This window comes from Rana temporaria, chromosome 5 (assembly GCF_905171775.1).
Source record: "Rana temporaria chromosome 5, aRanTem1.1, whole genome shotgun sequence".
Lineage (NCBI taxonomy): Eukaryota > Metazoa > Chordata > Amphibia > Anura > Ranidae > Rana > Rana temporaria.
The window spans coordinates 369,227,874-369,240,067 of NC_053493.1; positions in this window are offsets into that span (position 1 = coordinate 369,227,874).

The following is a 12,194-nucleotide window of genomic DNA, read 5'->3' on the forward strand; positions in this document are numbered from 1 at the left end:
AACAAGTCAGACTATCACAAAGTCGGATCAAAGTAGTATCCTGTTCATAAAAAAAAGGATGGATGTAGGACCAATGTAGGACCAATGTAGGACCAATGTAGGATCAGTGTAGGACCAATGTAGCAGAGCAAAGTAGGATCAAAGTAGTGTAGTAGTGTGAACCCAGCCTCAGGCCAGGTTCACACTTGTCCTACAACGGTCCTACATTGGGAGCTCATGTAGCATGACGTGTGAAAATCAATGTTTCCCTATGAGGCTGGGTTCACACTACTACACTACTTTCATCCTACTTTGCTCTGTGTTCAAGGTTTCCCTATGAGAGCGTCTTGTAGCGTCCTACACAAGTCGGTCAGACTTTGAAAATGCTCCCTGTACTACTTTTGGTCCTACATTGATCCTACTTCAGGCCCATTGAATATCATTGAAGTCGGACCAAAGTAGTATCCTGTTCATGAAAGTAGGATGGATGTAGGACCAATGTAGGATAAATGTAGGACCAATGTAGGAGAGCAAAGTAGGATGAAAGTAGTGTAGTAGTGTGAACCCAGCCTACTACACTACTTTCATCCTACTTTGCTCTGCTACATTGGTCCTACACTGATCCTACATTGGTCCTACATTGGTCCTACATCTATCCTACTTTCATGAACAGGATACTACTTTGATCCGACTCTGTGATAGTCTGACTTGTTCTTTGACCAATCAAAACAATCCCAGAGTGAGATAAATTCCTTTTACTGCTGCTGTAATCACAAGTCGGATGTCAAAAGTTGGATGGTTAGGACAAGGCTCCTACTTTGGTCCGACTTCAATGATATTCAATGGGCCTGAAGTAGGATCAATGTAGGACCAAAAGTAGTACAGGGAGCATTTTCAAAGTCGGACCGACTTGTGTCGGACCAGTTAAGACAGCTCTCATAGGGAAACATTGATTTTCACACGTCATGCTACATGAGCTCCCAATGTAGGACCGTTTGTCGGACAAGTGTGAACCCAGCCTAAAGCGGAGTTCCACCCAAAAATGGAACTTCCGCTTTAAGAACTGGTGACCCCCCTGACGTGCCACATTTGGAGCCGGAAGGAAGTTCACCTCTTCCCCCTCCCTCCCTGCAATCTTCTGGGACACATCACAGGTCTCAGAAGATTGGCCAGCCATTCACAACGCGCAGCATTTGGTGATCTAGTCCGTAAGTCTGTTGTTTTTCAATAGAATATGCTCTCCTGCAGAATGTATCAGTTACAGAGATGAGACAAACCATTTACCACTGACAGGGTGATTAAAATGATCAGCTTTTAGTTATTGATGTAAAACCTTTATCCCTAAAAGAAAAAAGCACCACTAAAACGACTGGTGCTTTAGCGCTGTTTTTTGCGGCCCTGCAGTGTGAAAGGGATCTTAGGGGGGCTGGGGGGGGGGGGGGGCTGCACACAAAAGGTCTTTTACCTTCATGCATGGAGTGCATGAAGGTAACAAACTTTGAGCCTTTATAATCGCTTTAGCCCCGGTTCACACTGGAGCACATATTGCTGCGACTCATGTTGCAGAGAGATTATAAAAATGTTTAATTGCGACTTGCATAGGCTTCTTTTAAATGAAGTGACAAGCCGCAATAAGGGGATGTGCGGCTGAAGTATCGCAATTTCAAAGCCGCACCGGTGTGAATGGCGATTTCAACTTACTGATGGGTCTGCTGGGAGCTGTAGGTGTACATTTTAGCTTAAATCTTCATGCAGGTGTATCTAAAGCTATGTTTTTATTGTTTTTGGATAGAGTGATGAGGGGCTAGAACCTCCGTTTTTTTTTATTGCTTCGTGTCTTTATAGGGAGGTTCACTTCTCTATTTCTGCTGGTGACCATTTTAAGTGAAAGTGAGGAAATCCCACATTTTGAGTTGTCACCAGAACCAGAATAAAGGATAAATCTTCCGAAGGGGACACTTGTTTCTGTGAAAAAAACAAAATGTAACTATTTGTTACTCTACTCAAATGGCCAGATTCATGAACAATGGTGCAGATTTGCACCGGCGTGGTGCATCATTTTTAGACTACACCGGTCCAGCGCGGAGAGGCAGTTAGGTGATTCAAGAAACTTTTTTTGTCTACGATGCCCCAGCGGGGCGGATTTTAGACGGCGTAAGGCGGGGTAAGGCCAACTGGGAGTCACCCTATGCTAATGAAGTGCCGACCGTGGCGCAGGGGTCACGCCGGGGCGCATCTTAGACCGCACATGCTCAGTGACATCCAGGGGTAAATGCCCCAATCTGCACATGCTCAGAACTGCGCCCCGGCGTGATCCCTAAGCTACGCCGACCCACTCACAAAGCCCAGTCCATGAATCAGCCCAGACTTCCGCCCTGCAGGTGCAAATGTACTGAAGCTTTTTTTTTTCTAAGCTAGGTCGTTTGCATTGTGGTGGGGCAGTTATGGCTGATGAGGAATCCTCAGGTGGGCGGATGACCAATTTCAGCCCAGAGGAGAGGGCTGTAATTATTGAGGGCCTCTCCCAACATGGGGACCGCCTCTATGTGTTGTCCAGCAAGTGTTGTTGCTCAGTTCGTTTGTAACGCTGCTGCTTTAGCTGCTCTCCAGCTGACCTCCGCAAGTTTGGTGCAAAGTTACCCCTGCTTTTATGAGGTGTAACTTTGCACCGGAAATTTCAGCTCCGCTCACCGGGAGTAGCCTGTGCCGGTCAAGCTTAAGTTGATGTGGACAAAAAAGTGTAGCGCTCTGATACAAAAAAAGGTATGAAAATAAAATCAAAACCATGCGTGGTCAATATACAACAATGTGAAATGCACATGTATATGAAGCCACAAATGTCATAACCATATATATAAAAATGTCCAAAATGAACCAAGTGAAGAGTGAATAAAACAATGTTCAAAATTGAAGAGTGAGATGAAATCTTCCACAAATGAGTGAATGAATGTGAATTTCCAAATGAAGAAATATCCCATCACCAGTGTGAATGCAGGCTTACCGGAACGTGTGGACTCTGCGAAATGTATATTTCCAGAGTCAATCAGGATTGGTATGGACTGGAAACCACGGTGTGGAGTTGCTTCAGGAAGGGGTCAGCGAATGATCTTGGTGCAATAACCTAGGGAGAACTGGAAGGTCTCTCACTCAGGGGATGCAGGAGATGGTCATCCGTGTTTAAAATTCGCATGAAAACGTGGAAAAGAAAAGAGGGGACGCCATAGTGTAATACCATCAAAAATCAGTTTTAGGTTTAATTAAAGGTTGCACTTACATGTCAAATGAGAATAAAGCGCACTTCAATATAATGATGGCAACATTGGAGTCTTCCCTGACGCGTTTCGTGTGAGTACACGTTGTCAAAAGGGTATCCCTCTCATGTGGCCAACAGACAAATTTATAGTGAGCCCCCAAAAACATACAACTCACCATCTGGGAGGAGTCACTCAGAACTGGAACACTTCCGGGTGAAAATCGGATCTGAACAGAATGTAGGCTTGGAATAGCATTCTGAACGTGCAGTAAGCACTTAGATAGTGAAAAAACAACAATAAAAGGAAACTAGCAGAACGTGTATGATAGAGGAGCGCTTGGAACAAGAGCTTCCTGGATGTGGCAAGATGGCGGCGGGGCGTGCGCTCCAAGCCTCGTCTTGACACAATGTTCTGATAGGATGTCAAGAACGAGGAGGAGCTCCGGACAGACGCTTCCTGGTAACAGCAAGATGGCGCCGGAGCGTGCGCTCCAAGCCTCGTTCTGACTACGTGCTCTGAACAGGATGCTGGAAACGAGGAGGCGCTCCGGACGGGCACATCCTGGTTACAGCAAGATGGCGCCGGGGCGTGCGCTCCAAGCCTCGTTCTGACTGCGTACCCTGAACAAAATGTTCCGCAGCACATAACAGCAAGCCGAGAGAGAATGGGATCGTCAAAAAGGGGGGCGGAACAAAATGCAAATGAATGCGGTTCACCCCTCTCTGTGGTGACCGCTGTACGTTTCATATATACAAAATCTAATAACTCTAGACTGGTCTGCATAATGCAACACCGTAAATATAAAAAAATATAGATACAGTGGCAAGCAGAGTGGCCGAGTAATTAATTGGTAGCTGAAGCTCCAAATGATTGTTGGAAGTGTGACTCCAAAAACACATCATGAAGCCGAGCTGCATTAATGAACAAAGGGTCAATGTTGGAATAACCTAAAAAGGAAATTCTGAATGGGGATTATAAAAACATAAATAAAAATGATGTATATTAAAAAAACAACGGTAGAGGGGGACTACCTATTGGCCACGGCAGATGTGGCTTCCCTCTACACCTGCATTCCTCATCATCTGGGTATTGCTGCTGTTAAGCATTTTCTTGATCGTGAACCCACTCTTGCCTCATTTCAATGTGATTACATCTTAGAGTTGTTGGAGTTCGCAACCAAACGAAATTATTTTTGGTTCAATCAGTGTTATTACCTCCAACAACGAGGAGTAGCCATGGGGGCCAAGTTCGCACCTAGTTTAGCGAACTTGTTCATGGCCAAGTGGGAGGAGGATGTCATCTTTGCACAGGTCCACCCGTCTTTGGTCCTGTGGGCCAGATATATAGATGACATCCTCCTCCTATGGAATGGCAGCCCAGAATCGTTAGAGTCGTTTTTTAAGACTCTCAACCAGAATGATAGAGGCATCTCATTATCTTTTGAGTATAGTTTCACCAAAATTAACTTTTTAGATCTGGAGATTGGGCTTGTTGATCGCAAGTTCAGCTTCCAGACTTATTTCAAACCAACTGATAGGAATGGTTTCATTCCCATTGGCAGTTGCCATCACAGTTCATGGCTCCAGTCGGTTCCTCGTAGCCAGTTTTTAAGACTACGTAGGAACTGTACTGACGCAGAGTCTTATTTACGCCAGGCCACGATGCTCAAACAGAGGTTTGTTGATAAAGGCTACTCAGGTGATGTACTAGATCTGGAGTTACAGAGAGTTCTCTCATTGGACAGATCATCTCTTGTTGTGGCTAAACCCAAACGGGCACATGATGATAGTTTTAAATATGCCATGATCACATCCTATTCCACCCAACATAGACAGGTGAAGAACATCATAGACAAACATTGGGACATCCTCAGGAAAGATAGTGTCCTCAGACCTGTACTCCCAGAACGAGCAAAATTGGTCTTTAGGGGTGTACCCTCGTTACAGAGTCGGATTGCGCCTAATATCATTAACCCTCCACCAAAGATTTCTTTCTTTCAGGATCTTATTGTTTTTTTTCCATGCAGGAAATGTAAGGTGTGCCTACACAATTCATTAAAGGGACGTAAAATTACACACTTTACATCCACTGTGACCAACAAACAGTATGAGATCAAGCATTTTTGTACTTGCGAAACAAATTACATTGTTTATCTCATTACTTGTACATGCGGCAAGCAGTATGTCGGCCGCACGATTCGCACTTATTCGATACGTGTGGGCGAACATATTGCTTTTATCAAAGGTGGAGATACGAACCATACGGTTCCTCGCCACTTTAGACAGTGTCACGACAGAAACCCCTCTGGTACACAATTTACAATTATAGACCGGTACATACCTCCATGGAGAGGAGGGGCTAAAACAAGAGGTGTTTCCCAATTAGAAACATTTTGGATATATGAACTCCAATCTTACCATCCCTTCGGCTTGAACGTCGAATGGGATATCAATTCATTCATTGATAAGGCATGAACTATCAGGTTTTTATTTTTGGAGCAACTTTGTGTACAATTAATTTATTATTATTATTTATTTATTTTTGTCATTCAAGACATTGCTCATTCACTTGACACTTTTTAAATAATTTTTATATTCATTGTTAAATGTATAGCCGATATGTTGGATTATATCATCTGTAAATGTATGTTGTGTCTGTGTATCCAACTCATCATCTGGACGACTCACTCAGCATCGTTTTTCAGACACAATCCGATTTTTTAATATTTTTGCAGGTTGCAGAAACAATTTTTCTCTGAGGTCTTTCACTACTCATAGATTCCATATTCTGCAACATTCATGACAGTTGATTTCTGTCACTGTCTTTTTTAATATTAAAGGCCATGTTTTATATACATGTTATTCACATGTTTTTTTAATATACATCATTTTTATTTATGTTTTTATAATCCCCATTCAGAATTTCCTTTTTAGGTTATTCCAACATTGACCCTTTGTTCATTAATGCAGCTCGGCTTCATGATGTGTTTTTGGAGTCACACTTCCAACAATCATTTGGAGCTTCAGCTACCAATTAATTACTCGGCCACTCTGCTTGCCACTGTATCTATATTTTTTTATATTTACGGTGTTGCATTATGCAGACCAGTCTAGAGTTATTAGATTTTGTATATATGAAACGTACAGCGGTCACCACAGAGAGGGGTGAACCGCATTCATTTGCATTTTGTTCCGCCCCCCTTTTTGACGATCCCATTCTCTCTCGGCTTGCTGTTATGTGCTGCGGAACATTTTGTTCAGGGTACGCAGTCAGAACGAGGCTTGGAGCGCACGCCCCGGCGCCATCTTGCTGTAACCAGGATGTGCCCGTCCGGAGCGCCTCCTCGTTTCCAGCATCCTGTTCAGAGCACGTAGTCAGAACGAGGCTTGGAGCGCACGCTCCGACGCCATCTTGCTGTTACCAGGAAGCGTCTGTCCGGAGCTCCTCCTCGTTCTTGACATCCTATCAGAACATTGTGTCAAGACGAGGCTTGGAGCGCACGCCCCGCCGCCATCTTGCCACATCCAGGAAGCTCTTGTTCCAAGCGCTCCTCTATCATACACGTTCTGCTAGTTTCCTTTTATTGTTGTTTTTTCACTATCTAAGTGCTTACTGCACGTTCAGAATGCTATTCCAAGCCTACATTCTGTTCAGATCCGATTTTCACCCGGAAGTGTTCCAGTTCTGAGTGACTCCTCCCAGATGGTGAGTTGTATGTTTTTGGGGGCTCACTATAAATTTGTCGGTTGGCCACATGAGAGGGATACCCTTTTGACAACGTGTACTCACACGAAACGCGTCAGGGAAGACTCCAATGTTGCCATCATTATATTGAAGTGCGCTTTATTCTCATTTGACATGTAAGTGCAACCTTTAATTAAACCTAAAACTGATTTTTGATGGTATTACACTATGGCGTCCCCTCTTTTCTTTTCCACGTTTTCATGCGAATTTTAAACACGGATGACCATCTCCTGCATCCCCTGAGCGAGAGACCTTCCAGTTCTCCCTAGGTTATTGCACCAAGATCATTCGCTGACCCCTTCCTGAAGCAACTCCACACCGTGGTTTCCAGTCCATACCAATCCTGATTGACTCTGGAAATATACATTTCGCAGAGTCCACACGTTCCGGTAAGCCTGCATTCACACTGGTGATGGGATATTTCTTCATTTGGAAATTCACATTCATTCACTCATTTGTGGAAGATTTCATCTCACTCTTCAATTTTGAACATTGTTTTATTCACTCTTCACTTGGTTCATTTTGGACATTTTTATATATATGGTTATGACATTTGTGGCTTCATATACATGTGCATTTCACATTGTTGTATATTGACCACGCATGGTTTTGATTTTATTTTCATACCTTTTTTTGTATCAGAGCGCTACACTTTTTTGTCCACATTTTGTTTTTTGCTTCTTGTTTTTCAGTAGCTGTGTATAGCAGCTTGATACATGTATACTTAGCAGCGCAATAATTTACACTATACTATTTGCTTTTTTGAAAATCTCTCATTATTGCAGCAGCTTATCAGTCCAACCAGGTGACTTTCTGGACATGGATGTCTTTGATTATAGAGCATCCCGGACTGTTAACATAGAAGGAGTCTTTTCCACCACTGGGAACGACTCTGAATTAGGAGGCCTCTTTTTAAGACTTAAAAATGTTATGACATCAGAGTTGCACATTTTATGGGATATAGTTTTTTTAGAACAATATATTGCCGAGAGTATGGTCCCACGCAGCCTACGGTGGAATGTTAACCCCCAACAGGGCGAATTAGATCTTAATTCCTGGTTTAAATATTTCAATGAGGCCGGTACCAACTTTCTAGGCTTTCTAGTCTCAAAGAAAAGGTCCAGACTTTCAGCCTTTGACAAAGAGATCAAAGAGCTTAAAGACAAATTACAGACTCATAAAAATTCCCTTGAATACAGTTCCTTATCAACTAACCTGCAGAGTCACCTTGAAAAGGAGGACCGCGATCAAAGGATAAAAAAACATAAAAAATATTCAAGGGACGTAGGAGACTACAAGAATAGTTGTGTCTTTGGATGGCAAAAAGCTGCTGTGCCCACTCCAACAATGGACACCACCCCAGCAGCTGAAGTAGATTCACCATCGCTCCCTGTTCCATCTATGGTCTCAGGGGGTTTAGCGGCCCAATTCGGTTCCAACCGCATTGCACCAATGGGCCCCAATATCAGTATAGGCTCATTACCTTTACCACCTGGCCATTCACAATCCAGTCTTCATACTCCTGACACTCATAACAGAGGTAGAGTCAACAGTAGAGGCAAAAGGGGTGGACGAGGCCATTCTCGGGGGAACTTTTCACAAAACGCACCCCGTTCTCATCATCGTTATGACAGTTATGCTTCACCTGACCCTTATAGGGAGCACCATGAACCATACTATCATTATCCTCCCCAACATTATGCACCTTCCATTCCAACCCGTAATAGATTCTCACCTTTGAGAAATCAAAGTGGTTAGATTTCCGAACCCTATGGGAGGAATGATTATCAAAACACACCACAGCCATATGCCCATTCAAATGCACATGGCAATCAGGGTTTTCACGAGGACCGGTCTTCAAAAAAGAAAAAAGGTCCAAATCTAAGAGAGGGTGCAGAGGGGGCCGTCGAATCCAGACGAAGAAAGAGAAGGAGGGTTTAAGAGGCCTTGGTGTATTCAATCTTAGCACTAAGACACTTACCAACGCCGAACAATCAGTACTCGATAAGGGTCTCAAGTTTGCTCCCCCCAAACAACTCAGTAAATTTGGGACCTTTATTGACATAAACAAATACATACGTAAAATCAACATTCAAAGGTATTTGATTTCTAATACACGCAATCATGAAGAACGGGCAGCAACGTCCGGCACGGTGCATTCTGGATTAGCTAATCCATCTCTTTTTAATCCCACCGTGGCGGTAGCACCAGCCGTTAAGATTTTCAAGGACTGTGTGTTAAGGGATTTATCTAAATTGTCCATTAAATCACCCCATTTACCTTCGGTTTGCAGTTCGGGCCTTCGGTCCCTCTGCGACCGAAAAGACTTGGTTATACGCCCCGCTGACAAAGGCGGGGGTATTGTGATTTTGGACAAGTCAGACTATGAATCTGAGATGTACCGTATTCTAAGCGAACCCGGTACCTATAAGGAAATTCCCAATAATCCCACCCATACATACAAAACTCAGTTATTAAGCCTTGTCAATAAGGGTTATGAGTTAAAGATTTTGAATGACAAAGAAAGAACATTTTTAGTACCCAAAGTTCCACGCATACCAACAATATATTACCTGCCCAAAATTCACAAGCATCCCACCGTTCCCCCCGGTCGGCCCATTGTGAGCGGCATCGACTCGGTCACGTCCCGCATAGGCCGTTACATCGATCATTATTTACAACCACTTGTTCAAAAAACTCCATCTTACTTGAAAGATACTGGTGACACCATACGTCTACTAGAAAAAACAACGGTAGAGGGGGACTACCTATTGGCCACGGCAGATGTGGCTTCCCTCTACACCTGCATTCCTCATCATCTGGGTATTGCTGCTGTTAAGCATTTTCTTGATCGTGAACCCACTCTTGCCTCATTTCAATGTGATTACATCTTAGAGTTGTTGGAGTTCGCAACCAAACGAAATTATTTTTGGTTCAATCAGTGTTATTACCTCCAACAACGAGGAGTAGCCATGGGGGCCAAGTTCGCACCTAGTTTAGCGAACTTGTTCATGGCCAAGTGGGAGGAGGATGTCATCTTTGCACAGGTCCATCCGTCTTTGGTCCTGTGGGCCAGATATATAGATGACATCCTCCTCCTATGGAATGGCAGCCCAGAATCGTTGGAGTCGTATTTTAAGACTCTCAACCAGAATGATAGAGGCATCTCATTATCTTTTGAGTATAGTTTCACCAAAATTAACTTTTTAGATCTGGAGATTGGGCTTGTTGATCGCAAGTTCAGCTTCCAGACTTATTTCAAACCAACTGATAGGAATGGTTTCATTCCCATTGGCAGTTGCCATCACAGTTCATGGCTCCAGTCGGTTCCTCGTAGCCAGTTTTTAAGACTACGTAGGAACTGTACTGACGCAGAGTCTTATTTACGCCAGGCCACGATGCTCAAACAGAGGTTTGTTGATAAAGGCTACTCAGGTGATGTACTAGATCTGGAGTTACAGAGAGTTCTCTCATTGGACAGATCATCTCTTGTTGTGGCTAAACCCAAACGGGCACATGATGATAGTTTTAAATATGCCATGATCACATCCTATTCCACCCAACATAGACAGGTGAAGAACATCATAGACAAACATTGGGACATCCTCAGGAACGATAGTGTCCTCAGACCTGTACTCCCGGAACGAGCCAAATTGGTCTTTAGGGGTGTACCCTCGTTACAGAGTCGGATTGCGCCTAATATCATTAACCCTCCACCAAAGATTTCTTTCTTTCAGGATCTTATTGTTTTTTTTCCATGCAGGAAATGTAAGGTGTGCCTACACAATTCATTAAAGGGACGTAAAATTACACACTTTACATCCACTGTGACCAACAAACAGTATGAGATCAAGCATTTTTGTACTTGCGAAACAAATTACATTGTTTATCTCATTACTTGTACATGCGGCAAGCAGTATGTCGGCCGCACGATTCGCACTTATTCGATACGTGTGGGCGAACATTTATCAAAGGTGGAGATACGAACCATACGGTTCCTCGCCACTTTAGACAGTGTCACGACAGAAACCCCTCTGGTACACAATTTACAATTATAGACCGGTACATACCTCCATGGAGAGGAGGGGCTAAAACAAGAGGTGTTTCCCAATTAGAAACATTTTGGATATATGAACTCCAATCTTACCATCCCTTCGGCTTGAACGTCGAATGGGATATCAATTCATTCATTGATAAGGCATGAACTATCAGGTTTTTATTTTTGGAGCAACTTTGTGTACAATTAATTTATTTTTTTTTTTTTTTTTGGCATTCAAGACATTGCTCATTCACTTGACACTTTTTAAATAATTTTTATATTCATTGTTAAATGTATAGCCGATATGTTGGATTATATCATCTGTAAATGTATGTTGTGTCTGTGTATCCAACTCATCATCTGGACGACTCACTCAGCATCGTTTTTCAGACACAATCCGATTTTTTAATATTTTTGCAGGTTGCAGAAACAATTTTTCTCTGAGGTCTTTCACTACTCATAGATTCCATATTCTGCAACATTCATGACAGTTGATTTCTGTCACTGTCTTTTTTAATATTAAAGGCCATGTTTTATATACATGTTATTCATATGTTTTTTTAATATACATCATTTTTATTTATGTTTTTATAATCCCCATTCAGAATTTCCTTTTTAGGTTATTCCAACATTGACCCTTTGTTCATTAATGCAGCTCGGCTTCATGATGTGTTTTTGGAGTCACACTTCCAACAATCATTTGGAGCTTCAGCTACCAATTAATTACTCGGCCACTCTGCTTGCCACTGTATCTATATTTTTTTATATTTACGGTGTTGCATTATGCAGACCAGTCTAGAGTTATTAGATTTTGTATATATGAAACGTACAGCGGTCACCACAGAGAGGGGTGAACCGCATTCATTTGCATTTTGTTCCGCCCCCCTTTTTGACGATCCCATTCTCTCTCGGCTTGCTGTTATGTGCTGCGGAACATTTTGTTCAGGGTACGCAGTCAGAACGAGGCTTGGAGCGCATGCCCCGGCGCCATCTTGCTGTAACCAGGATGTGCCCGTCCGGAGCGCCTCCTCGTTTCCAGCATCCTGTTCAGAGCACGTAGTCAGAACGAGGCTTGGAGCGCACGCTCCGGCGCCATCTTGCTGTTACCAGGAAGCGTCTGTCCGGAGCTCCTCCTCGTTCTTGACATCCTATCAGAACATTGTGTCAAGACGAGGCTT